Genomic DNA, 25,634 nt, shown 5'->3' on the forward strand with positions numbered 1-25,634 from the left:
TGAAGCCAGAGTTGGAACAACAGTGAGGTGGAAAGAATGAAACTAAAAACCAATTCTCTAAGAGATGTTTGCATATCTGTGCTCACTTTTCAATATCATTTAGAAGTAGTATCAGCCTGAATGTCCATTTGTAGATGAATTGGTGAAGAAATGTTATACATATGGAAACACTGGATATCACCCTTCAAATAGATACAATGTGTCACACACTACAGTGTAGATGGGTCCTGATGACACTGTGTTGAGTGAATTATCCAGGTATAAAAACCACAAGTGTTACATGTTTCATTTGCGATAGGCTTTCAAAGTAATTAAGCCTGAGACATAAAGTTAATGACAGGTATCAAGAGCTCAGCAGGGGTGGGTGGTGAAAGTGTAGTGTTACTATTCTTAAGAACAAGGAGTTTTAGTTTTACAAGTTGTGGCAATTATAGAGATTGGTTGCACAAATATGTATTTATCATTAACATGAATGAATTGTACAAAGTATATAGTGGTACATTTTATGTTATATCTTTTACAAAACAAATTATTGGTCATATGGTTTTTATACAGCTCTACACTGTAGGAACACTTTTTGGGGCTACTTTATTGGGTTCCTATATCTATCACCCCTCTCCAATGCAGTCCCTTCCAACCCTGAACATTAGGCAAGCAAGAAAGAAGGTTAGAGGGAAATAGTGATTAAGACTTCTTTGGACTATTTCTCACTAATCAAGGGTGCTCTAGGGCAAGTCCAATCTCTGTCATCAGAATATCCAACAAGATAGCAATTTATCAAACAAGCAATAGCAAATATATCAGCAGAACTAGCAACAGCAGGAGCCACCAGGAGTAGGAGTAACAGACCCCACAGGCCCTCTCAGGGCTCTCTTACTTAAACATTATCCAGAGTCCCCAGAATTAAAGTATCTGCAGCTGAAAAAATCACATCCCTCTTATAGTACAAAACAATAATAATTGATATCTATGGACCATCTGAAGCAGCTCCATATTCCACACATAACATAACTGTATTTCACAAGAAACCAAAATTCTCATTGCACCACACTGGTCCCTATCTCTCAGATGATGACATTGTCTCAATGACCCACACACCACTTCCAGACCTTGCTCTGACCTCTGTGAATTACCTTGTCCATGGTTCTCAATTCAAAAAGTCTTGTTTCCTCAAGTACCTGTATTGAGTAAGGGTTGAGAAAAAGTTTTCAAAAGTAAACACTGTGGAAAAGGATCTTACTATTGCAAGAGAGGTAGGAGAGGTATTTTATAAATTGCTTTCCATCATTAGCAATGTTCTTTCCTTATTTGTTAATAAGTTAGTTCTACTGATGAGTGTTATATAGAGATAGTCTATTGGATCCTTGGAAACTTTGTATTCACAATCATCCTCACCCAGATGCTAGCCAGATTCTGAAGACATTACAGAAAGTGTTTGACTATACTAGGTGGCATTTAAATCCATTCAGTCTTGGGACTCTCTTACTCTACAGAGTTCATCTACCTTTTTTAAAATAACCAACAGGCCTTTGTGGCCTTTTGATGTTTCTGTTGGCACTTTATGTTTTCCTAAATGCCATACTTCTATCAACTATATATACAGTTTTTATTAAGTTATATGTAGAAAATTTACCCAAAATAAGGTTTTGAAAAGATTTTGGAACTTTTGATTTATATGACATTAAGCACAACTTACTCTGAGTTTCTATCTCCTTATCTTCTGATTCTGAAAGTTGGAGACCATAAATTATCTTTTATATTTAATAGTATTTAGAATACACTAATAAGGTTTTTGTTTTGATGTCAGTATGCTTTCTGGGGATAAACATTTTTTCTTTGACAATTCTTTTCTTAACCACTGATACTACACTAAACCACAATGTTCTATGTAATGAAGGAGTCTAAGAAGAATGTGAACTTGGAATCCAAACTCTGAAGACCTTTACTTCTTGAGGAACAAATCTATTTGGTCACTGTCACTCCTTCATCTTTTCTTATTTTGTGAGAATAGTTTTCATCTGGTCTCCACTGATATGCCAGTTGGCTGACACTTATATTATGAAATATTTTCTAGAAATATTATCCATCAATATTTGAGAACAAGACATCTGCTACAGAATAGTGGTGTTATGTCCTTTCCCACCCACTCATCTTTATGTTTTAAGTATATTTACTAGACTAGTGGAGAAATGAAGACTTTTAATATCCATCATAGTTTACAAGAGAACCATTTTGGAATTCACCTAGACTCTAGGAATATTTAGGATACTTTGTCTTTTACAGATCAAGACTAAAGTGACAATCCAAAACCCCAGTGCTTTTCTCTAGCCTCTCTCTGGTTTTCTCAAAAAAAAAATCTTACCAAGTATTTAAAGATGCTTTAAATGTTGAAAGAAAATTATCGTTGTTGTTCTAATAATTGTGCAGCCCTGACTAACTTCAAAGACAAGGTCCTCTTGGGTTCTGGGATTACAGATGTGTGTATAACTTGCCAAACTTTTAAGTTATTTAGCATACCAAAATAACTCATCTTAAGTGAAATGATCCCCAAGAAAGGCCTTGTGATCCTGCTTTCTCCAATTGCTCTGATCTAAGGTGGTCCAGTAATCATAGGTCTGTGTACAATGTTCATGCTTTAATTAGATCCTGACTATGCCACAGAACTAAATTATTTGAGTGAGTAACAACAACTGTGGCATAAAAAATAGAGTGTAGTTAAGTTATAAAAGATGGTTTGGCTTTAGTTTCCTTCTTTTAAGATTTTCACTTTCTAAAATTGTATTTGATCATATATGGCTCATCTTTGAATCTTTAAAACATAATAAAAACAAGGTTTTACAAAATAAAAATAGAATATATTAATAGTCTGTGGAAGATTTTAGAAGCCAATTTAATTTTTTATATCATGTAGGCCACTGTATTATAGAGTGTCAACATAATGTTTGGGAGGCAGAATTTTGACTCTAATCTCCAATTTTGCCGGTCTTGCAATTAGCGTGAGTAAATCAAACCATTTTATGCCTTAGTCTTTATACAAAAAATGGAAATAAAATGTAGTGAGTTCATTGAGATGGTGTGAGGATTAAACTATGTAAAGTTGTAGAAAAAAGCCTGCCACATTTAGTACATTGTGAAATCATAATTTCTCACTTTTGTTGAAGTCATACAAATCAAATCAACTCCAGTGAAGAGTCAGTGATCTTCATTACATGAGATCAGATAAATGTAAGTGTTAAAGCAAAGCTCTTCACTACAGACTGAGAGGTGCTAGCTGAGTTTCATAATGCTGGTAATAGATACACTGGTAGGTGACGAAAGGGTAGACAGTCTGAACGTCTACAAGGAGGCTCACTGGGGATCACATGTGCATCCCTCTACATCCTTCCATGGTTCATGTGCCTGTATCATATTTGTTCTATACTTTCTATTCTCTGCCTTTGAACAGGGGGCTCCTGGTTTAAACCCCTAAGACTGATGCAGTTTGTGGATATGAAATATATTCAATAGTATAGGATGAGTTAATAAATACTTTAATCTTCTTGAAGAATGATTGGTATAAGAACATTAATCAGTGTAAGATATCAAATTTGATGAGGGCTTCAAATAATAGATGAATTATGTAAATTTAGTTGCCAAGTAGAATATACAGATGCATTAGAATTTTAGATAAACAACAAATGATTTCTCAATGCGAACAGTGAAGACATTTGGGAGACACATCATATGTTAAAAACATTTACTCCTAAGATTCTCAATAAGCAGTGCATTTTTGCTGTAAGTCTGTACAAAGTATTGCACGTATTTTATTTATATTAAGACTATTTATTAGTTATTTGAAATTCATATTTGTTTGCTGATTAGCAATTCTAACAGCAAGAAGCGAGAAGAGCAGCTTAAAAAAAGCTAACTAAATGTCAAGTGTAAAATATGTAGGCATTCTACTTTTAAGTATATATGAATCATTTAAGTAAGAATAAGTTAAATAATAAGGTGGGCAATGACTAAAATACTTTCCCAGCTCGCTGACATTTTAAAAAAGATACATGTTTCAGTTTCTCCATCTTTCTCACTCCCAGTCTGTCCTTTCACCTTCCTCTGTGGAATGCACTATGTGTGGTAAAGGTCACAGAGTTTCTGACACATTTAGTCTTTTGGCCATTGAACCTGCACAGTTTCCTTAAATGCCACTGCCTTTATAACAGACAAATATATGACTGTGTTCATGGAAACGCACACATTTGACCATGTTTAAGAGCTTTATTGGAGCTCTTCAATGTACAAACTGCCCACATCACTTTCTTTAGATATACTTAACTCTGTACCTTGACCAGTGTTATATAAGTTAGTTCAAAGTCTCTTTTTTATTACAGTGTCAGTGTTTCCCAAACTCCCTCACTCTTTCCTTCAATAGTTTCCTCTCTTCTTTCCTCTTAAATATTTTCTAAAGTATTTGAAAAAAAGAAGTATTAGAGTTTTCCTGTTTATCACATTGTCTTTAGTCCAGGCTACATAGTGGGTTACAGGACAAACTGGATTATAGACTGAGACTCTGAACCAAAAATTTAGCAATTTATATAAATGGAATAACACATTATTTAAAAGAGACTCCTCTTGAAAAACAAGCTAAATTATCACACATATCTTTTAAATTAATATTATCTAGCTTTCTAGTTAAAATATTGACTAACGTCCCAGGATACAATTTTATTAATTTACAATATATCTCATGCTTTCCAACTTCCAGCTTTAAGGAAAAATCTCAGATTAGGAAAAGAAGTTACAGAGACCAAGAAACAAGTTGGGTAAGACTAAAGAATTGTTAACTTTCTGCCAGCATTCATAATCTATGATTATACCATATTTCATTACTAAGCTTTAAAAAATCATTTACAGTGAGTCAGTAGAGCATTTTAAACTTTATGTTAACTATCTTAGTATGGTATTAGTATAATGACGAATACTAGATCACAAATAGTTTACAGTGAAAGCAAATTTGCCTCTTGAAATAGACTGGGAAGTTCAATTTCTGGTAATACCTGTTTAAGGCTTCTTGTGTCTCACATGGTAGAACATGAGAGGTCAGATGAGTGAGTGTAAAAACAACAGCAAAAGGAGCAAGATTCTTTTAACCCTGTCCTAGCATAACTGATTAACCCACCTCAAGGGCTTTTCTTGCATGTTGCTACCCAGTGCCCTAATTAGGCACTTTCCAACATAGTGGCATATGGAAATAAGTTTCTCATCCATCATTTCAAAGAGAACAATCAAGATTTATTAGAAATGAAAAATTCAAAAAATAAGGAATGAAAAATTCATTCAGAAATAAGTCAATGGAAAGGTATAGTGCCAAAGAATAATAAAATAATTTTGGTTTTATTTCCATTTTATTTCAACGGTGCCATAACCTGGTGCATTATGACAGTCACCAGAGAACATGAGGTTCCATTGAACTTTCATCTGAAAATACATACTGTGCTACCTAGTTGCTTTTTTTCTCTCTGTCATCACTTATATCTGGCTTTCAGTATACAAACCCAACCTACTGAGAATATTGGTTACTACCATCAATAGGAATGCAAATGGGAAGGGAAAATATATGACATTGACAGTAGTAATAAAGTTTCAAATAAAAGAAATACAAGTTATGGTATGTCATCTAGCCAACAGGAGAAGAGCAAGGTCACTCATAGGTTCAAAGATCCTTCAGTATCATTTAAGTTGAAGAATGGATAAAGAAACTGTGGTACATTTACACTATGGAATACTACTCTGCTATTAAAAACAAGGAAATCCGGATGGAACTAGAAATGACTCACATGGTCTATACTCACTTATAATTGTGCATTAACCCAAAAGGCATGTCCCATGAAAGTCTTCACTTACCAGGAAATTGGGATAGATGTGAGGACATTCTACTGGGACTCTAGGTAAGAGAAATATAGGAGATGGGGAAATAGAAGGACCCGGAGGTTCCTAGAAACCTACAAGAAAAACATTGTGACAGATGGATCGGGGCCTAGGGGTGTCTGCTCAAACTATTGCACTAACCAAGGACAATACAAGTAGTAAACATTGAACCCCTACTCTGATCTACTCAACAGACAGGACATTCTCCAGTTATGTGGGGAGCAGTGTCTGACTCTGACATGAACTCTGGTGTCCCATATTTGACCACTTTCTCTTCGTGGGGAGGCCTGGTTGCACTCAAAGAAAGAATAAGCAGGCTACCAAGATGAGACTTGATAGCCTATGACCATACAGTGGGGGAGGAGGTCCCCCTCAGTCATAGACCTAGGGGAGGGGAATAGTGTGGAAGTGGGAGGAAGGAAGGAACGGGAGGATACAAGTGATGGGATAACAATTGAGTTGTAATTTGAATAAATTAATTAAATAAAAAAAGAAAAGAAAAGAAATACAAGTTAAATATAAGCTTATTTCCTTACAATATAATTTCCACTTCAAGCTGAAAAGTATTTATGAATGGTTCTCATTGCCAGTCTTTCCTGATTCACATAACACAGAGTAGCACAGTCTTTACCCTCAAGTGAACATGATTGGATAGTTGCAGAGAAACACAGAACAGAATGTGATAAGGATTTGTGATGGAGAAGAGATTAGTTATACTTTGTTGTGACAGAGGATGTGGTGACTGTGGTCAGGAAGGCAGTAGAATTTGACATGGAAAATGAACAAAAACGGAGAGAATTGGTGTGGGAAGCCATGCCAAATTCTGCCATGTCAGAAATCCTGTGCTTAGGCTGCATGCTGTGACCTTCGAGTTGCTGACCTTTACCTCACCACGAGGTCTTGTGTTCTAGGCTATCCTTGGACTATTTACCTTTGAAAGAAGTAGCGAAGTCTCAACTTGGAGCCACCCAGAGGATCTAGGAAGTTCTTACAAGGAACTACTCAGAGAACTAGGAAGTTCTACAGAGAGCGATTTAGGCTATTGTATTCTTGCCCAGGGGCTATGGTGAATGAGATTAAAGTAAATCCTATTGACCTTGCTCTATATATGTTCCTGCCAGTCGACAATAAAGTGAATCTTGATTAGAAATTTCCTGACTTGATTCGTTATTTCTCGCGTCTCTGTATCCTACTTTCAATCCCCACTTCCTCTTTCAGGTGAACCCTGATTCAGTTTTTTCCCGTGGGCTGGGACCAGACATTTGGCACCTGAGCAAGGGACAGAAAATGAGGGTTAAGTGAGGGATGTTGCACGGAAAGAAGAGTGAAAGATGAGTGGACCTTTTGCTCCAAAGTCATCAGCTTTGCAGAGAAACGGCAAGGTAAGCAATGCAAATATGGGACCAAGCAATAGGAAAGATTTATTCAGAGAGACATTAGAAAAGAAGTTTCAAACACGAGGCATAAGGGTAAATAAAGGACAGTTGGATGAATTTTTAGATTTTGTCAGTGAAGTATGTCCATGGTTTCTTGAGGAAGAAGTGGTTAGCTTAAAAACTTGGGATAAAGTTGGTAAAAGATTGCAGGGTCACTATGTTACTGATGGATCTGAAGAGACACCTGCCATGTTTGTTCCCTTTGGGTTTTGATCAGGTATGTTCTTGATCCCAGACATGAGAGGGACAAAATGAGAGATTCATTATCGCAAGCTGAAGATTTCTTGGAAGGAGATTAAAGAGAATCCAGGAATAATGATAAGGAAGATATAGAAAGGGAAGCTGCTTGCTCCAAAGAGCATGTCTGGCATCCCCCATCTACAGCACCCCCAGAGCAACAAGATCCCATTGAAAAACTTCAGGGATGGGTTCAGGCCCTGGAGGAAGAAGTTAACTTAGCTAAGAGATGGAAACAATTAGAGAGAGAATTAGAAAGAAAAAGGATTGATGATGATGTTGAGAAAAGTTAGTTTCAGCCAGTGAGAGATGGTTTGCTGATTTTTACTGACGAGTCTTCCAATGGAAGAGCTAGTTACGTAGCAGAAGGACAGGCATACATTACTCCTACTACTGCTAAGTCTGCTCAAATCGCTGAGCTACAGGCAGTGGCTACTGTTTTCCTATGCTATGCCTTCTGTTCATTTAATCCATATTCAGATAGTGGCTATGTGACAGAGGCAGTTCCTTGCCTAGAAACTGCAGGACAATTCCAATACCAATCACAGGCTAGCAAATTATTTTCTCAAATCCAGACATCTATTCAAAAGAGAAGACATCCTTTTTTTTTTTATCATAGGACCTTTAAGCTCACACTGATCTACCCGGACCTTTGGCTACAGGTAATGCATTAGCAGATAGAGCTACAAAAAAGGCTCAAAAAGCTCACGATTTATATCATATTAATAGCCGAAGTCTAAGACTTCAAAATACGATTAATAAAGAGCAAGCCCGAGCCACTGTGAAGGCACGCTACACATGCCCCCAGTTTCTTTCTGTACCACATCTGGGAGTTAATCCCAGAGGACTGGTCCCTAACCAACTTTGACAAATGGATGTTACTCATATACCTGAATTTGATGAGTTAAAATATGTTCATGTGTCTATAGATATTCTGGATATTTAATTGCTTTTCTCCAATTGGGAGAAGCCACAAAAAATGTGATTGCTCACTGTCTGTCTGCCTTTTCCCACATTGGGATAATAGATCAGGGTATGTCAACAAAGCTTTTCAAAAATTTTGTGACTCTTTCCATGAAGCATATTACAGGTACTCAAGGCCAAGGTATGGTGGAACGAGCTCATTCTACCATAAAAACCAATTTACAAAAAGTAAAGAAGGGGAACTTTACCCCCAATCACCTAAAAAATGCTTTGAGTCATGTTCTCTTTATTTTAAATTTTTTACTGCTTGATGCCAAAGGAAATTCCATAGCCGACCGATTCTGGCACAAAAGTACTCAATCATCCTTCTCTAGAGTGAAATGGAAGGATCCCTTAATTGGACAATGGAATGGACCTGACCTTGTATTAATATGGGGCCGAGGCTCTGTTTGTGTTTTCTCACAGGAACACGCTGGCTACCTGAGACGCTTGTGCATCAAGTGGATGCTGACATGGATGAGTTTGCTGATGATCCTGAGGTCGGAGGTGAAGCTTCACTGGACACTGATTCCTGATCCTTCTCCTCTCCAACCTTCCTCTTGAGATAACACTTACTGCCTGATTTCTCTGTGTTTGAGGAGGAAAGGAGGACTCAAGTATTCAGGTACCTATGAGGCATCCTCCTTATGGACCTGACTGAACTTTGGAGTTAGTGCTTTGCAGGGACTCCTGGAATATTTTCCTTCTGAAAACCCAGATTTCAAGCTTTATAAGTACTTTTCTACCCTAATTGTTAGGGTCAATCTCATCTGCAGGATTGTGAAGAACTGAAAAGGGATTTATGGTGTGCTATTGAATGTTAAAATCTCTGTTATAATTCTGTTATTATTCTCATATCTACTATTGTTTGTGCCATTGCTTTACTAATATTGTTTATGCCTTAACTAAGCAGTTAGAGATGACTGAGCAAGTTACAATGTCATGCTAGACTTCCCTAGACTCCTTGTGAGTAGAATGCAGCTGCATTCATTCAATATAGTCTCCTTAGCATTAACAAAAATCTATGGCACGGATTAGCCTTGGCGGGATGGCAGGGCTCAGGATTGTAGCCTGCACCTGCCACCCTTTCTAACACAGCTCATGTCTCAGCAGTTGCAGCCTATACTAGCACAAGCACATGGCATAGAGCTCAAAGACATTGCCCTTCTTCATGTGTTGATATGGAGGCAAGCCAGAGACGGGCAACAGTGAGTCTGAGCCTTATCGATCCTAAGACAGGCTATGAATGATGGAATTCATAAGGCAATGATGGGCAACCATAAGTGCCTACTCGCCGTCCTAAGACAGGCTCTCCATAATTTTATTTTTATAAGGGGCATATGTGGGGACCCATGCCAAATTCTGCCATGTCAGAAATCTTGTGCTTAGGCTGTATGCTGTGACCCTCGAGTTGCTGACCTTTACCTCACCATGAGGTCTTGTGTTCTAGGCTATCCTTGGACTATTTACCTTTGAAGGAAGTAGAGAAATCTCAACTTGGAACCACTGAGAGGATCTAGGAAGTTCTTACAAGGAACTACTCAGAGAACTAGGAAGTTCTACAGGGAGCGATTTAGGCTATTGTATTCTTGCCCAGGGGCTAGGGTGAGTGAGATAAGAATAGATCCTATTGACCTTGCTCTATATATGTTCCTGCTAGTAGGCAATAAAGGGAATCTTGATTAGAAATGTCCTGACTTGATTCGTTATTTCTCATGTCTCTGTATCCTACTTTCAATCTCCACTCCCTCTTTCAGGTGAACCCTGATTCAAATTTTCCCATGGGCTGGGACCCAACAAATTGGGAGAAAAATTTCAGGAAGAAATAACATTGCAACCCCTGGTGAGATTTCACTGGGAAAGAGCAGCTAATGCAGTGTATAGTGCATGTATGTACGCTAAAGGGATAGGGCAGAAAATAGGGTGGCACTGAAAGTCTTAAGGGCTTTACACTCTGGAGCATGAAGTTTCTACATTTTGTGACAGTCATTAAGGAGCCACTGGAGACCTGTTGCTCTAATGATGTGAGGAACACATAGGTTTTGAGATACTGTGGGTTATAAAAAAATAAATTAGTTGAAAGCTATTTGAAATCCAAGACATATGAAGGTTAGTGGCAAAAACCGTTAACATGAGGAATGTCAAGAATATTGATTGCTTGTGGCCATCTTCAAAGACCTACTACATTGAGATGATCAAGTCATGTCTCTACAAAGTGAGTCCAGGACAGCCAAGCATACACAGAGAAACCTTGTCCTGAAAAACAAGACAAACAAAAACAACAACAACAACAACAACAACAACAACAACAACAAAACCCAAAAAAATCATGTCTACTACTAGAGTTAGTTATGCTTCATTGCTCCTTCAGATAATTCCTCTACACTGAGATCTTTGGGCTTGTGCAAAAGAGATAAAAAGGATTTGTACATGCTACATGTGTCACATAATTGCTGACAATTATTCTCACCACTTGAATATAAGTAATGATTACAAATGTGGTTTAATCTCTGTTTGAGCCACATAGAGCTCTATGACTAAGTAAGCCAAATGTAGAATGATCGTTAAGGATAACTCTACCCAGAATCTAAACTTGAGCAGACACTTCCCATTATTCAGGTTCTTGGCTTTCATTGTTTACTTACAGAAATAATGTTCTGAGGGAGGCACTAGAAGGGACATGATGCACAAATCATTCATCCAAGGCAGTTAAAATAGATTGGACTGAGGAACAAACAGAAAACCATACCTGTATGAAACTTGGCATGGGACCACAGAAAGCAAAACATCTAAGGTCAGAAGTCAGCTAATAACAGGAATGCCATTGATGAAAGATTGAATGAGAAAAAGATGTTACCAATCCAGATAATTGGAAAAATTTCCCTGTGGGGTAGTAAGTAATGATAACAAATACCACTTACCTAGTATTTAGTTCATGATAATCACACTTCTGATACTATAATACCAGTAAAACAAAATTGCAAGCTGATCTCTGTCATGAACTTGTATACAAGTTTTATCAATAAAATAATTGCAAACCAAATGCAAGATCACATCAGATGGTCTTATTCACTATGACCAAGTTAGCTTCATTGCAGAGATGTAGAGGTATCTTAAATACCTCTGCATCTCTGTAAATAAATAAAAATTAATCATATGTTTGTTCACTTTACATCCCAATTGTAGCTGCTCCCCCATCATCTACTGATTCCACCCTCCCTTCCCCATCCCTCTCCCCCTTCCCCTAGTCCTCAGAAAGAGGGAGCCCTCTTCCCCAAGCATTTGATCTCAGTCAATCAAGTCTCATCTGAACTGTCTGTATTCACTTCCTCTGAGTCATTGCAAGCCCACACCACCAGGAGAAAGTGATCCACAAGTGAGCAACAGAGTCCATGTCAGAAATACTCCTTATTCCTCATATTATGGGACATACAAGGAGACAGTTCTGTGCATCTACTACATCTGAGCAGATGGTCTAGGTCCTCACCATGCCTGATTGGTGCACCAGCCTCTGCAGCACCTTCCTCCCAGGCTCAAAATGTTGGCTATATTGGTCTCCTTGTGGAGCACCTGACCACTCCAGGTACTTCTATTTTTAAACTCTTCCATAAGACTCCCTGAGCTCTACCACAGAGTGTGGCTGTGTGTCTCAGCATCTGCTTGGATCTCCTGCTGGATGGAGTCTTTCAGATAACCTCTATGATAGGCTCTCTTCCTGTTCCTTCTCCTCAACTGCTTCCAGTGTCTATTCTATTTGGCCTTATGAATAAGAATTAAACAAGGTCCTCCTTGTTATTCAGCTTCTTTAGGTCTGTGTGTTGTAGTGTGGTTATCCTGTCTCATGTGGCTAATATCTGCTTATAAGTGAATATATATCATAATTGTCTTTCTGGGTCTTGGTTACCTTACTCAGGATGATTGTTTCTAGTTCCATCCATTTGCCTATAAATTTCAAGATTCCCGTTGTTTTTAATAGCTGAGTAGTATTCCATTGTGTAAATGTACCACAGTTTCTTTATTCATTTTTTGGTTGAGGGACATCTAGGTTGTTTACAGATTCTGGCTGTTATGAATAAATCTTCTATGAACATAGTTGAGCAAATGTCCTTATTATATGGTGTAGCATCTTTCGGGTATATGCCCAGAAGTGGTATAGTTGGGTCGTGGGTAGAACGACTCTCAAATTTCTGAGAAAGTACCAGATTGATTTCCAAAATAGTTGTACAAGTTTGCACAAGTTCCTCTCTCTCCACATCCTTGCCAGCATGTCCTATCACTTGAGTTTTTGATCCTAGCCAATCTGATAGGTATAATATGGAATCTCAGAGTTGTTTTGATTTGCATTTCCCTGATGACTAGGGACATTGAACATATCTTTAACGGTTCCTCGGTTGTTCAATATTCCTTTGTTGAGAATTCTTTGTTTAGTTCTCTATCCCATTTTTTAAAAACTGGATTATTTGGTTTGATGGTCTTTAGTTTCTTGAATTCTTAATATATTTTGCATATTAGCCCTCTGTCAGATGTAGGGTTGGTGAAGATCTTTTCCCAGTTTGTTCTGTTGATGATGACCTTTACTTTACAGAACCTTTTCCGTTTCATGAAATGCCTTTTATTAATTGTTGGTGTTGGAGCCTGAGCTGGAGGTATCTCCATCCCTGATCTCAAGCTCTACTATAAAGCAATAGTAATAAAAACTGCATGGTATTAGCATAAACAATACAGGTGGATCAATGGAATGAAATAGAAGACACAGAAATAAACCCACATACCTATGGACACCAAGAAGTCAGAACCCTACAATGGAAAAAAGATAGGATCTTCAACAAATGGTGCTAGTCTAAATGGATGTGCACATGTAGAAAAAATGCAAATATTAACCTGCACAAACTAAAGTCCAAGTGGATTAAAGATTTAAACATAAAACTAGACACACTAAATCTGTTAGAAAAAAAGGGGAAGAGCCTTGAGCTCATTTGCACAGGAGACAACTTCCTGAACAGAACTTCAAATATATATTAATAAACACTATCCATCACAAAATAGACTCAAATGTAGGTATCACTTGTTATTTTGTTAGAAGCAGAAAAAAAATTTGACAAAATCCAAAATACCTTGCTGGTGAAAGTCATGGAGAGGCTATGGATGGAGAGAGTATATCTAAACATAATAAATTTTATATATGATAAACATATGTAGCCTGAGATTTTTGTTTCTCCTGATAGCGATACTACATCTGAGAACAGTGTAGGTCTATGCTCCCTTCATGAAGTGTCTTCCAAAATATGAACACAAGCTCTAAGAGGCAGTATCTGTAGTAGCTTCATTTTATAGGTAAAAGAAAAATCATCAGGTAGAGGAGGTGAAGTTACTTGATTAAAGGTACATAATCTGAGAGTGAAGTTAGTTTTGGCTTATAAAATAAAGGCAGGGAAAGAAATGTATGAAGGTAGTTAGTTTAGGAAAACCTAAAAACAAAGCAAAACAAAATCAATGACTTAATATGCAAGTCACAGATGTTTAGGCAAAACTTAGACATAAATGTCACCTAAGACCATTAGGCAGGCACAAATAAATGGTACTTAGAATGTATACAAGATACTGAGATTCAGTCTTTAAAACAGACACTTAAAAACAGACTGCTGTATGTACAAAAATATCAAAATCACTTTAGTGAATTTATTTTGCCTTGTTATTTTGACTGGAAAAAACCCACAGTATATAAGATAATTAATCTTATTTCTTTCTGTTGCCAAGTTGCTAGACTTTGCCTGTAGCTCTACAATGGTAGCAAAAAATGCACTTTTCTCCACAATAAATGGGCTGTGTGATACTGGGCATTTGTTAGGAAGAACATTCAAGATCTAGGGTACATCTGGGGCTGCATGCAGTTGTCTGAGTTAGCTCTGCCTGGGTGAAGTTATCATTAGTGAAATGGATTTTGAAGGGAATCTGTAAGTACATTCTGTTTGGGAGCTCTGCTGAGCATGGGGCTGAACTGCTCCTTCAGGAATACTGCAACTTCAGTAGCTATGTGAGAAGCAATTGTCAAATTGTATACTTGTTTCTTGCAACATAATATTGAGTTCTGACAAAGGGGAGGACATCCTATTGGGACTCTAGATGAGAGAAGCATGTGAGAATAGCAAAGTAGAAGGATCCAGAGGGTCCTAGAAACCTACAAGAAGAACATTATGATAGGCAGATTTGGGCACAGGGGTCCTGCTCAAACTATGGCACCAGGCAAGGACAATACAGGCCGTAAACTTCAAACTCCTACCCAGATCTAGCCAATGGACAGGACATTCTTCACAGTTGAGTGGAGAGTGGGGACTGACTTTCAGGCATACTCTGGTGCCTCATATTTAACCATGTTCCCTGGATGGGGAGACCTGGTGGCACTCAGAGGAAGGATAGCAGGTTACTAGGAAGAGACTTGATACCCTATGAGCATATAAAGGGGGAGGAGGTCCCCCTCATTCACAGTCATAGGGGAGGGGAGTATGGGGAAAATGGGAGGGAGAGAGGACTGGGAGGATAGAAGGGAGGGGATAACCATTGAGATGTAATAAGAATAAATTAATAAAATAAAATTTAAAAACTATTGAGTTCCATATATTATAAAGTATATAGATGACTGGAGTCACTTTCCAGAGGGTTAGGGGTGTCAAGGTAAAATTTTCCACCTCTGAGAGAAAGAAAGAAAATAAAAATTTACCTAGTACAGGATCCTTTAACCATTATGCACTAGTTAACCAAATTTGTCCCATTAATGTTAATGGAGCATTGGTCTCGTATAGAACATCTGATGTTTTACAAATCAATATTTTCCATAAGCTGCCAGGAGGAGTCCATCCTTATTACTTCAGTGAAATATCATTTGTCCACTTTGTTAACTTAAGAATAAACCTGCTTCACAAACTGGGTCAGTTTTTTTTTTTAGATTCACTAAATTTATTTTAAAAATCATAAAATGTTTCTTACAAAAGAGCATTACATTCTGCACACTGCTCTGAACAAATGCCAGGGACATGTGGACTATTACTTTCCTCCCTGTCCCACCTCCAATGTTACAGTGACCACAAAGCAAGGTGTTTACAATAATTACATGGGGGAATTTTTTTAAAAACCACCAACAATGAACGAAAAATAAAATTCACTCACTCTGCTGCTGTTTCAAAATTTCAATGTTAGTTTTTGCATGCCCTCCCCCCAACCCTGTTTGTAAGGAATTAAAACATTACATCTGGTGAACAGCAAAGATTTCACTACACCTCAAATGCAGAACACCTATGAAGCAGAGGAATGTTGGCTTTTTAAACAGAAGCAGATAAAAAAAAGATACAGGACTCCTTCAGTTCTTTACTAGTCTTAAAAAAACTTTCCAGAATACTGCTTCACACTATAAAAAAGAAAAAATATCTTGCATTAGAATCCTTCAACATCTGCATACTGCTTCACACTGTTCTGCAGCAAATACTGTGTGTTCTGTATCTGGTCCTGTGGTCCTGTAATGGTAATGATCCGATCTTTGGATCCTTCTAAAGGTTCATCAATTTTGATTGATGCTCCCGACTCATGACAGATTTGTTTAATATGCTGACGACCTTTGCCAATAATAGATCCAGCCAAATCTTTGGGAATAGTTACTTGTGTGGTAATAATAGGTCCGCCAAGATCACCATATGAGCCACGGCCCCTGCGTAGGAATAATCATATCCAGAACCGTCCTGTGGTTCATAAGCCATTTGCCATTCTGATGGGCTCCATGTGTCAATTGCAGAGTCCCAAGGTTCATCAGCACTGAACCCAACCATGCCATCATAGCGGTCTCCAGGCCTTCCTCTTCTGCCATAAGCCATTAGATCTCCCCCTCTGGGTGGTGGTGGTGGAGGAAGAGGAAGATTCCAGGCTCGGCTGTCACCCCAGCCACCTCGACCAGGAGGAGGTGGAGGAGGTCCTCGACTAGGGCTCATATCATCATAATCTCTTCTGGCCCACCCCGACCAGGAGGCATTCTGTCAAAACCACCGCTTCCCCGCATGGGAAACCCTACAGGGCACCCACGTCGGTCATCAAACATCATGGCAAAACCACCATAATCATAGGTTTCATCATGAAAGTTGGGATCATAGGGCTGTGCACGTCCTTTGATAGGAGACTCAGATACAAGGTCAAGGGTGATCTTGATGCACTCTACCACCCTATCAGGTTTTCCTCCAATAAGAACAACTCTGTCAGTAGAATGAGGGCAGCGCTCCTGAAAAAGCTTGATTGTTGTCTGAATGCTTCTTGAAGTTCTTTGTTAGTTGTTTTTCTGTTCTATTTGACCTGTTTTTGACAATTTTTTTCTTGCTTACTATCATCCTATCTCTAAACATGGGTAGTGGGAACAGATAAGACTGAAATTGTTTAAATGTGTTATATGTTGTGGTAAATGAAGAGAAAAGTTTTAGGAAGTTAAGATGCTGTTACTTGATCATTAATTTCAATTATATTGTTACCTGTTAGTTAAAATAGTTAAACATTTCCTATTCACAGGAACTTAAGAATATATAAAGATCTTTAGTGAATGGTTACCCACAAAGACTAATTTTATGTGAATGCAAAGTATCATCATCATCAACATAATTAACAATAATAATAATAATAATGATAATAATGCTAAATTTGTAACCATCACCAACAAAGTTTGTTTCCAATTAAGAGGTTAATTCTTTAAGTAGCTAAAATAATATATTTTGAAGTTAGATGCTCATGGCATAAGCCATCATCTCATTGGGTATGCAAGGTAATAACCTCATTAAGACTGTAGTGTGAAAGAGGCTTCTCGTTCTACCAAGTCAAAGGGATGCACAGAGTATATGAAAAGGTAGCTAACATTAAAAAATGCTCAATCTGACAGGCTATTATGTTTATATATAGGTGCAAAGAAAATTTCAGATAAAAGAGACAAACTACTTATGCCTATGACAGGATGAAGAAAAACAAATGATCTGGAACCCATAAGAATATAGGTGTAGTGACTCAAACAGCAGCAAGCCAAGAGTTATTGTCTGATGACTAATTGGTTTAGAGTTTTTTATTGAGTGGTTAACATTTATTGAACATCTACTGCAGAAGGCATTATTTTGTAGTAGTTCTTCACTTCAAAGTTCACTTGATGCCTTTAATAACTTTGTGGTTATTGACAAGTAAGAAATTTGTAAATATTCAATACTAATAGTAGATACAGTCTATGTGGAACAATGGTTGTTATCTTGGTTATAAAATGTAGTTTTAAGTCAGATAAAGGAGGAAACAAAGAATAAAAAAATCTGAGCAACATAATTTTAAGATGCCTTTCTTGCAAGAGTGTAGAAAATTAAAAATTTGATAGCCTGCAGGAACTTTACAAAGATTTAATGGTGGCCACTGGTCTTGTTATTTAGGTGATTATTAGCTTTGTTCCACTTCAAATCTACAAATTTCACTGCAGCAATGCATTTTTGCAAATATATTCTTTTAAAATCATAATTTATTGACATTGTACATTTATACTGTATTTACATCATTTATGAAGCCCTTCCTACGTCTTGCAATCAGTGCCATATCTCCAAATCATGGTCTCTTTTTCTTAATAATAGTTACACACATATGAATAATATCCAAATACAATCAGCGGAGTCAATTTAGTGTTGCTGGTATGAAGAATTTTTTAGGATTGACCAATTGGTATTGGATAACAGTTAAGGTTGATGCCAACATGCATGTGGGAAATCTCACAATTCCCTGAAGAGCCATAGGCAATTAAGGACTGCTGAAAAAGGGAGAACTAGTCTTTTCAAGCATTATATATTTTCAAAGATTATATATATATTATCAGCATCTAGGAAAACTTTGTGTGGTTTTCTTTAAACTGTTCGCACTTTTACTTTTCAGATGTAGAGGAAATTCTACTTCTTTTGAGAACTTATTTTTGTGACTTATTTTTAATAAATCTGAAACAAAATAATGGGATTAACTTTGAAGATAAAGTCATAAATGACATTAAATATTTCTTTCTGGCTTCTTTTGGAAATAACAAATAGTCGTGTTGAAAAGACTCTTAAACAGTTCTCGGAAAGATGCATATGTGAAACATTGAAGTCATATATCAACAGGTAAAGAAAATCTCAGTCCTTTAGCCAATGTTCACATGAATAAATTATACTGTAAGCAGATATCATGGCCTTAGTCCAGCCTTCAGATGACTGTTGCCCCTGCCTGGAACCTTGATACCATCCTCATGGAAGACAAAGATACATTGTTTCTGAATTTCTTACCAAAGAATGTGTGAAATAATAATTGCTCATTAATTTAAGGCACTAGGTATTGATTTATTAAAACATATAATTAATATTCTTAGAACAAAGATACAATATATGCATATATTTAGATTAATTTATGCATCTGGAAGAGAAAATTTGAGTGTCCAAGAAAATCAATCCAGAAACTAAGCATGCATAAGTTTGGTTCATTGATCAAGATACTATGAGAGAAGCAGTAGCAAGGAATAAAAGGGATGTGAGGCAAGGAAGATAGGACAAATTCAGAGTGGTGATTATTTAACTTGTTTATGGCTTCTCAGCCTGATAAGGTTGACTATCTTACAGGAGGATCTTCAGAGAGGCAGAAAGGTAGTATAGAGTTATTCTTTTTTAAAGCAACCAAAAATCGAGAATTTCTATTGGATAATAACCCTTTATATGTTTTAGTATATGTTTGGTGTTTGTTTAGCTCTGGAGAGTCAGAGAAATGGTAATCCTTCCATAGGCCCAGTTGGATTGGCTTTAGGTTAGTTTCTGCAGTGATGCAAAGTAAGACAAAGCCTACTCTTATTCTCATGGGAGACTGTGAAATAGATGGAATTAGAAGGTGGGGAGACATGAGCACAGAAATGCAAGCTACCTTCTCTGGAGTTACCCTACAATTTACCTAGCAACAAATCATACATTTTGGGCAGCATAGTCCTTTTTCAGGGAATAAAAACAAACTATGCCGAAGTGGCCCCTTGTTGTTTATGGATATTGGAACTTGAGATTAAGTCCTAGTTCCTTTATTTCCCATCTATGTGAAGTTGAGAATAAGCTGTGTGACTTTCATGGGCCTCAGTTTCCTCATCATTAACACATTAAATATCATAGTACTTAAAACAGGAATATTTTAGAAGTTGAAATGAATATATATATATATATATATATATATATATATACAACAGTGTTTAGAACTATATGAAACAATGGATAAACATGAGTTTTGCCTGATATTATCATCCGTGAAGAGCTTATATATATGAAGAACTACAAAAGCATAAAACAAGTGAAATCTATAGTAACTATGGACCAAAGACAGATTAATAACTTACAAGTAAAAGGCAAGGTATTCATATAATTTGCTTGGCAAATTAAACATTGTATTTGGGAATGGAAAGGTGATTATGTATTTTCTATTTCTGTCTCCACAAAGGCTGATAAGTGAGTATGAGAGCAAGTACAGTTTGTGTGCCTTGAACTTTTTAGGGTCTTTTTATGTGCCTGGAACTGTTTAGGCTCTTCTTCATATGCCATCTTATTTGAATAGACAAGTCAATAGAAGTTGATGCCTTTCTGGATTTCTTAACAATTTGTTTGGGCTTAGAAGAGACCAGTTTGAAAGACAAAAATGAAATAAAACTGAATAATGACATAAATATAAGTCAGACTAGATTTATCTGATTGGTCTTAAATTGTATGAGTCTATATTTGAAGGAATGGTGGTGAAATAGGGTCAATAAAAATAAAATTCAGTCAACTTGCCAGTGCACATCTGCGAGGCTCTGGATGCCTGAATCAAGAGTGAAGAAATAAATGATATATATCATTTCAATAAATATTTTAATCTAGTGCTTATTATGTTCTAGGCATTATTGCTAGAGTTGGCTTTTTATAAAACAAGTGTGTATTGGTAGCAAAGAATAAAACATTCCCTAGCCCCTATCTGCCTGATCCACTTAGGGAATATCTAGCAGAGCTCTATAAGACCCCAGGATATTCAGGCCCACCTGAGGCACAGCTACCAGAGGTGAGCATTGGGCTGTTCTCTGAGTTCCACTGCCAGGCACAAGGCTTTGCCTGCCTCCCTGAGGAGTGCTGCATTGGGAACATTTAGCCAACACAAAGGACAGCTAGATGTCTAAAGGGCAGCATAAGCATACAATTAACAAGAACCATGTCAACATGATACCACCAAAGCACAGCTATTGTACTACAGCAAGCTATGAACATCTTAACACAGCTGAAGCACAAGAAGATGACCTTAAGTCAACTTATAAAGATGATAGAGGTCTTTAAAAAGGAAACAAATAAATTTCTTAAAGTAATACCAAAAAACACAACTGAAAAGGTGAAGAAAATGATTAAAACTGCTCTAGACCTAAAAACAGAGATAAAATTAATTTAAAAAACCCATAAACTAAGGGAATCCTGGAGATGGAAAACCTAGGGAAGAGAACAGGAACAATAGACACAAACATCACCAATAGAATTTAAGACTGGCATTGCGTAAGCAAAACTTTCTTCAAACACAGAAACTAAATATGAGTAAAAGTCTTGTTTCACTGTATTAAAAGTTGTCTTCAGACAGGTGTGGTGGCACATGCTTTTAATCCCAGCACTCTGGAGGCAGAGAGAGGCAGATCTCTGTGAGATCTATGCCAACCTGGTCTATAAAGTAAGTTCCAGGACAGCCAGAGCTACACAGAGAACCATGTCTCAAAAACCAAAATAAACAAAAAGATGTTGTTTTACTTAAAGAAGATATTCTTGAAAAGAAAGAAAGAAAAGAGACACTGTTAAGAGCAAGGAACAAAAGCCAACAATCTGGGGAACACATTACTAGGCCTATAGAACATTCAGAATATATAAAGAAGTGCCACAATTTGGCAATAAAGAATAAAATTGGATAACACCTCAATAGACACTCTATACAATATATTTGTCTTACCAACCAAGATGCTGATAAAAATGTGGTCAATATCATTATTCCTCAGGACCTTATAAATGAAAACTACGATAAGGGGCCATTGACTTGTGGTGATCAGTGAGGGAAAAGGCTTACAGTAACAAATCTCAGTTACACATGGTGTTCTGAGATCACACATTGTCTTGCTGGGAAAAAAATCAAAGCAAGGAAGAATGTAGGTGTTTCTTCTGAATGCACATACCATATTTACTAGAGTTTCTACCCAAAATGAATGAAAATATGTAATTATATGAAGACCTGTGCTGAAGTGTTCACTACACGTTTATACATGATAGAAACAATCATAACCACCACCAACTGCTGCACTAATATTTGAAGCTGTAGATGAAGTGAAGTGTGATCACACAGAAGAATAGGCTCAACCACAGACAAAAATGAACTAATGATGCATTTAACAATGTGGATGAATCTCAAAATCATTAATCTGAAAAAACAAACTCTAAAGAAAACAAAAATATGCTATAGGATTTGACGTACACAAATTATAAATAAGGGGAAACCAAGCAATGGTGACAAAATATGGGTTTGTAGTTTTCTTGGGTTGGAGCAGAACAAGCTTGCTTGGGCTAGTTCACAATAGAACTTCTAGGATCACTGGATTATTCTAGAGTTTATGTGTGGTAGAGTTAATAGCAATGTAACATTTTGCCAAAAATATATGAAATCTTGAGAAATTCAATGCTTCACATAGGTTATTCCTCCAAAGTATAATTTAAAAAGTGGTCTAGAAGAAAAATGATAAGGCTGTCACAAACTCATAAAATAAGTCCACTTGAAAAAACAGGCACAGAAAGTGTTAAAATTACTCTATAGTTAATTTACATGGAGTTAAAGAAATATGTAGTTAAGAGAAGTAATGAGACTTATAAAGTTGTTGAAGATATATGGAATGCATGTCACAAATAATTTAATCATAAAATTAGACTAAGGAATACATTAAGCAAATATTTGCAATAATGTTAATGTGGTGCCTGTTTTGAAGGTGAGGAGGCATGCTATTTTATTTAGGTTCATTGTCACTATGACAAAACATTTTTTGGCTCATGTCTTCAGTGATTTTAGTTCATAATAGCAAAGGTGTGGCAGAGCAGAACCGTTCTCATCACAAAGACAGGAAGCCCAGGTCTCATATATCCATAAAGTCTCACAAATACACCCAACTAAGCTATTTTTTTCATCTCTCCACAACCCCTAAATTACTAGAGTTTCCCAAATAGTAGCACCAGGCTTCAAGCCAGTAGGGGACATTTGTAGTCAAACTAGAAACATGGAGAAGAAAAGGTGTGTGTGTGTGTGTGTGTGTGTATGTGTGTGTGTGTGTGTGTAAAAGAATGCCCTTAAACTCATGACATTCATGCTTATGTGCACAACTATATTATTCTTATTATGGAATTCTTTATACATCTCTTCTTCCTTCTCTCTTTTCCAATTTCTATGCATTTCTTTCTCTATCTCCTTTTTCTTTTCTCTCTCCAGATCTCTCTTCTTACCTCTCTCCCCTATCTTAGCCTATACTTTTTTCTCTGTATGTATCTATTTTCTTTAAATAATTAGTTAATTAACTTTACATCCCCTCCCTTGCCTCCCAGTCCCTCTCTCACACTTCTCCTCCTCCTCCTCCCATTCTTCCCCCTCGCATTTTCTTCTCAGAGAAGTAGAAGCCTATCATGGATATTAACCAACCTTGCCGAATCAACGTGCATTTTTTTCTATTGGGGTTAGACAAAGAAACTGAGTTAGGGGAAAATGATCCAAAGGCAAGCAGCAGTGTCAGAGACAGCTCCTGTTCTAGTTTTTTGGGGACTCCCATGAAGACCAAGCTGCAAATCTGGTATCTTTGTGTGGGGAGCCTAGGTCTACTACAAGCATGCTCTCTGGTTGGTGGTTCAGTCTCTGTGAGCTCTTATGAGCCTAGATTAGTTGATTCTATAGGTTTTCCTATGGTGTCCCCGACCTCTCTGTCTTTTTCAATCCTTCCTCTCCCCTCTTTCACAAGCTTCCCTGAGCTCCTCCTAATGTTTCTCTGTAGGCCTCTGTATCTGTTTTCATCAGCTTCTGGGTGAAGCCTCTCAGAGGACAGTTATGCTAGGTTCCTGTTGGAAAGTATAGCAGAAGATCAATAATAGTGTAAGGGGTTGGCTTTATCTCATGGGGTGGGTCTCAATTTGGGCCAATCATTGGTTGGCCATTCCTTTGAATCCTGCTCTGAGTTTATAACTGTACCCCTTGCAGGAAATAAAACTTTTGGGTCAAAGGTGGTATCCCCATCCCTTCATTAGAAGTCTTTCCTGGTTACAGGAGTTGGCTATTTCAGGTTCCATATACCCTGTTTTTTCCACTATTTTATTTATTTATTTATTTTCAATTTTTTTATTTTTTACATATGCATTTATATTATTATACCTATATAAAATAATCTACATACAGCAAGAAGAATCACAGACAATCAGGAATTACATTCATTGTGTTTTGACTGTTTGAATTTGGCAACTTTGAAGAAAACATTTCCCTATCTCAGTGAGTCTAAAATTCTGAATGTAACTCAGTATCTATATTTCTCATCTCTATCAACTTAAAACATCTATCTAGACCTAAGAATATCTTAACTCATAAACAACTAGGCTTACTTGTGAAGCTCAACTATTTGGTCTTCAACCCCATCAGAGACTTGAGAAGGAGTAAAATTGATTATCTGAGTAAACAAGAAGTGCAGGTTAGCAGCTTCCGAATTTAATTTAAAAAATGACAGAGGTAGTTTGTTGCCTGAATAGTCATCCATAATTCTCTAAATGTTGGAGCATCAGCTTCAGCTATCTGGCCCAGTATATCTGACAGACATATTTGTGAGGCAGGAACTATTAAGATCTTGCTTACCCTGTCTTGGCAGGGTTTGGACATTGATCTGCCTGTATCCAAGCTTGCCAAGTCTTAGGCAGAATTCTGTCAGTGGTTGAAACAAGGACAGGTCCAGGACAGTGTGATGAGAATTGTGAGGCTGCCATTAATTGTGGAATGGATCTCAACACCAAAATACTTTGTCATCTGTATGAAGCTCATGTTGCTTAGTTAATGAGATTGTTAACCATTATTTCAAGGGCAGCATTGTGAGGTCCACTGTGGCTAAAGACATTTAGTGTCTTTGCTGGTGGCTTGGTTAAAGTGCCATGTAGAGCAAGTGAAAGAGAATAAAAGACATAGGCAAAAAGGCAGTGTATGAGGTATTGACACAAACTGTTCTTCAAAAATTTGAAAGGTAAAACTCTTTAATTTTCAGGTCCTGTGATTTCTCCCAAATTGTCTGTGCACTTTAGTATGCACGTTTCTATGCACATTGCATATGCATATATACATATTTGTGTATACATTTGCATACATAAAAACACATGTACACATATACAGTTAAGGCTGTCAATAACTCATAAAGGTAACAAACTTTTAGCTTAGTAAGAGAGTCTTGGGATACTGTCATATCTGGTTTCAGGTTTGATTTGTCAAACTACTGAAGTCTGGCACCAGTTATTAATCCCAGTAGTAGACATTCAGAGAGATGCAGACTGAATTTTCTACTAGGGACAGGAATGGATGAGTATGGAAGTCTAGAAACATCAAGCAACATGTGTCAGCTCTGACTCTGCTTCTCCACTTTCTCATCACTTGTATTCCATGCTCTCTGACCATATACACACATATAGGTATTGTGCATATATAATGTAGACATGTATATAATGATGAGTCTTAAAATAGCTTTCAAGATTTGGGTCTTGAAATATGTGTAACTATATACAGACACACATAGTCTCTGCCAAGATACTCTATTGAAGTCATCAAACCATCATTGAAAGGCATAATATTTTATTTATTCTTATGAATTCCATATATGTGTGGGTAATATAATTATTTGTACAGGCCTACTTATAATATATATGCCTATAAATATACATTGATATACAGAGTCTCACATGGTGAGCTCTACTCTTATCAGATGACATAAACTGCTTATTTCACATTATCAATCTCCTGCTTCTTATTCTTTTATATATAAATTGCATA

The 25,634-nt window shown here is 37.0% G+C and overlaps 1 pseudogene across 1 annotated transcript; it reads right to left on the bottom strand.

Annotated features, from left to right (window-relative positions):
• Nucleotides 1-15,473: 15,473 nt before the first annotated feature.
• Nucleotides 15,474-18,147, bottom strand: LOC311585042 (heterogeneous nuclear ribonucleoprotein K-like; annotated as a pseudogene). The gene is made up of 2 exons: nucleotides 18,116-18,147; nucleotides 15,474-16,843 (listed from the first exon to the last, which is right to left on the bottom strand). The product of its transcript is annotated as a heterogeneous nuclear ribonucleoprotein K-like (transcript).
• Between the last annotated feature and the right edge of the window lie 7,487 nt (nucleotides 18,148-25,634).

The sequence above is a fragment of the Acomys minous genome (genome assembly GCF_964271855.1).
Source record: "Acomys minous genome assembly, chromosome: 15".
NCBI lineage: Eukaryota > Metazoa > Chordata > Mammalia > Rodentia > Muridae > Acomys > Acomys minous.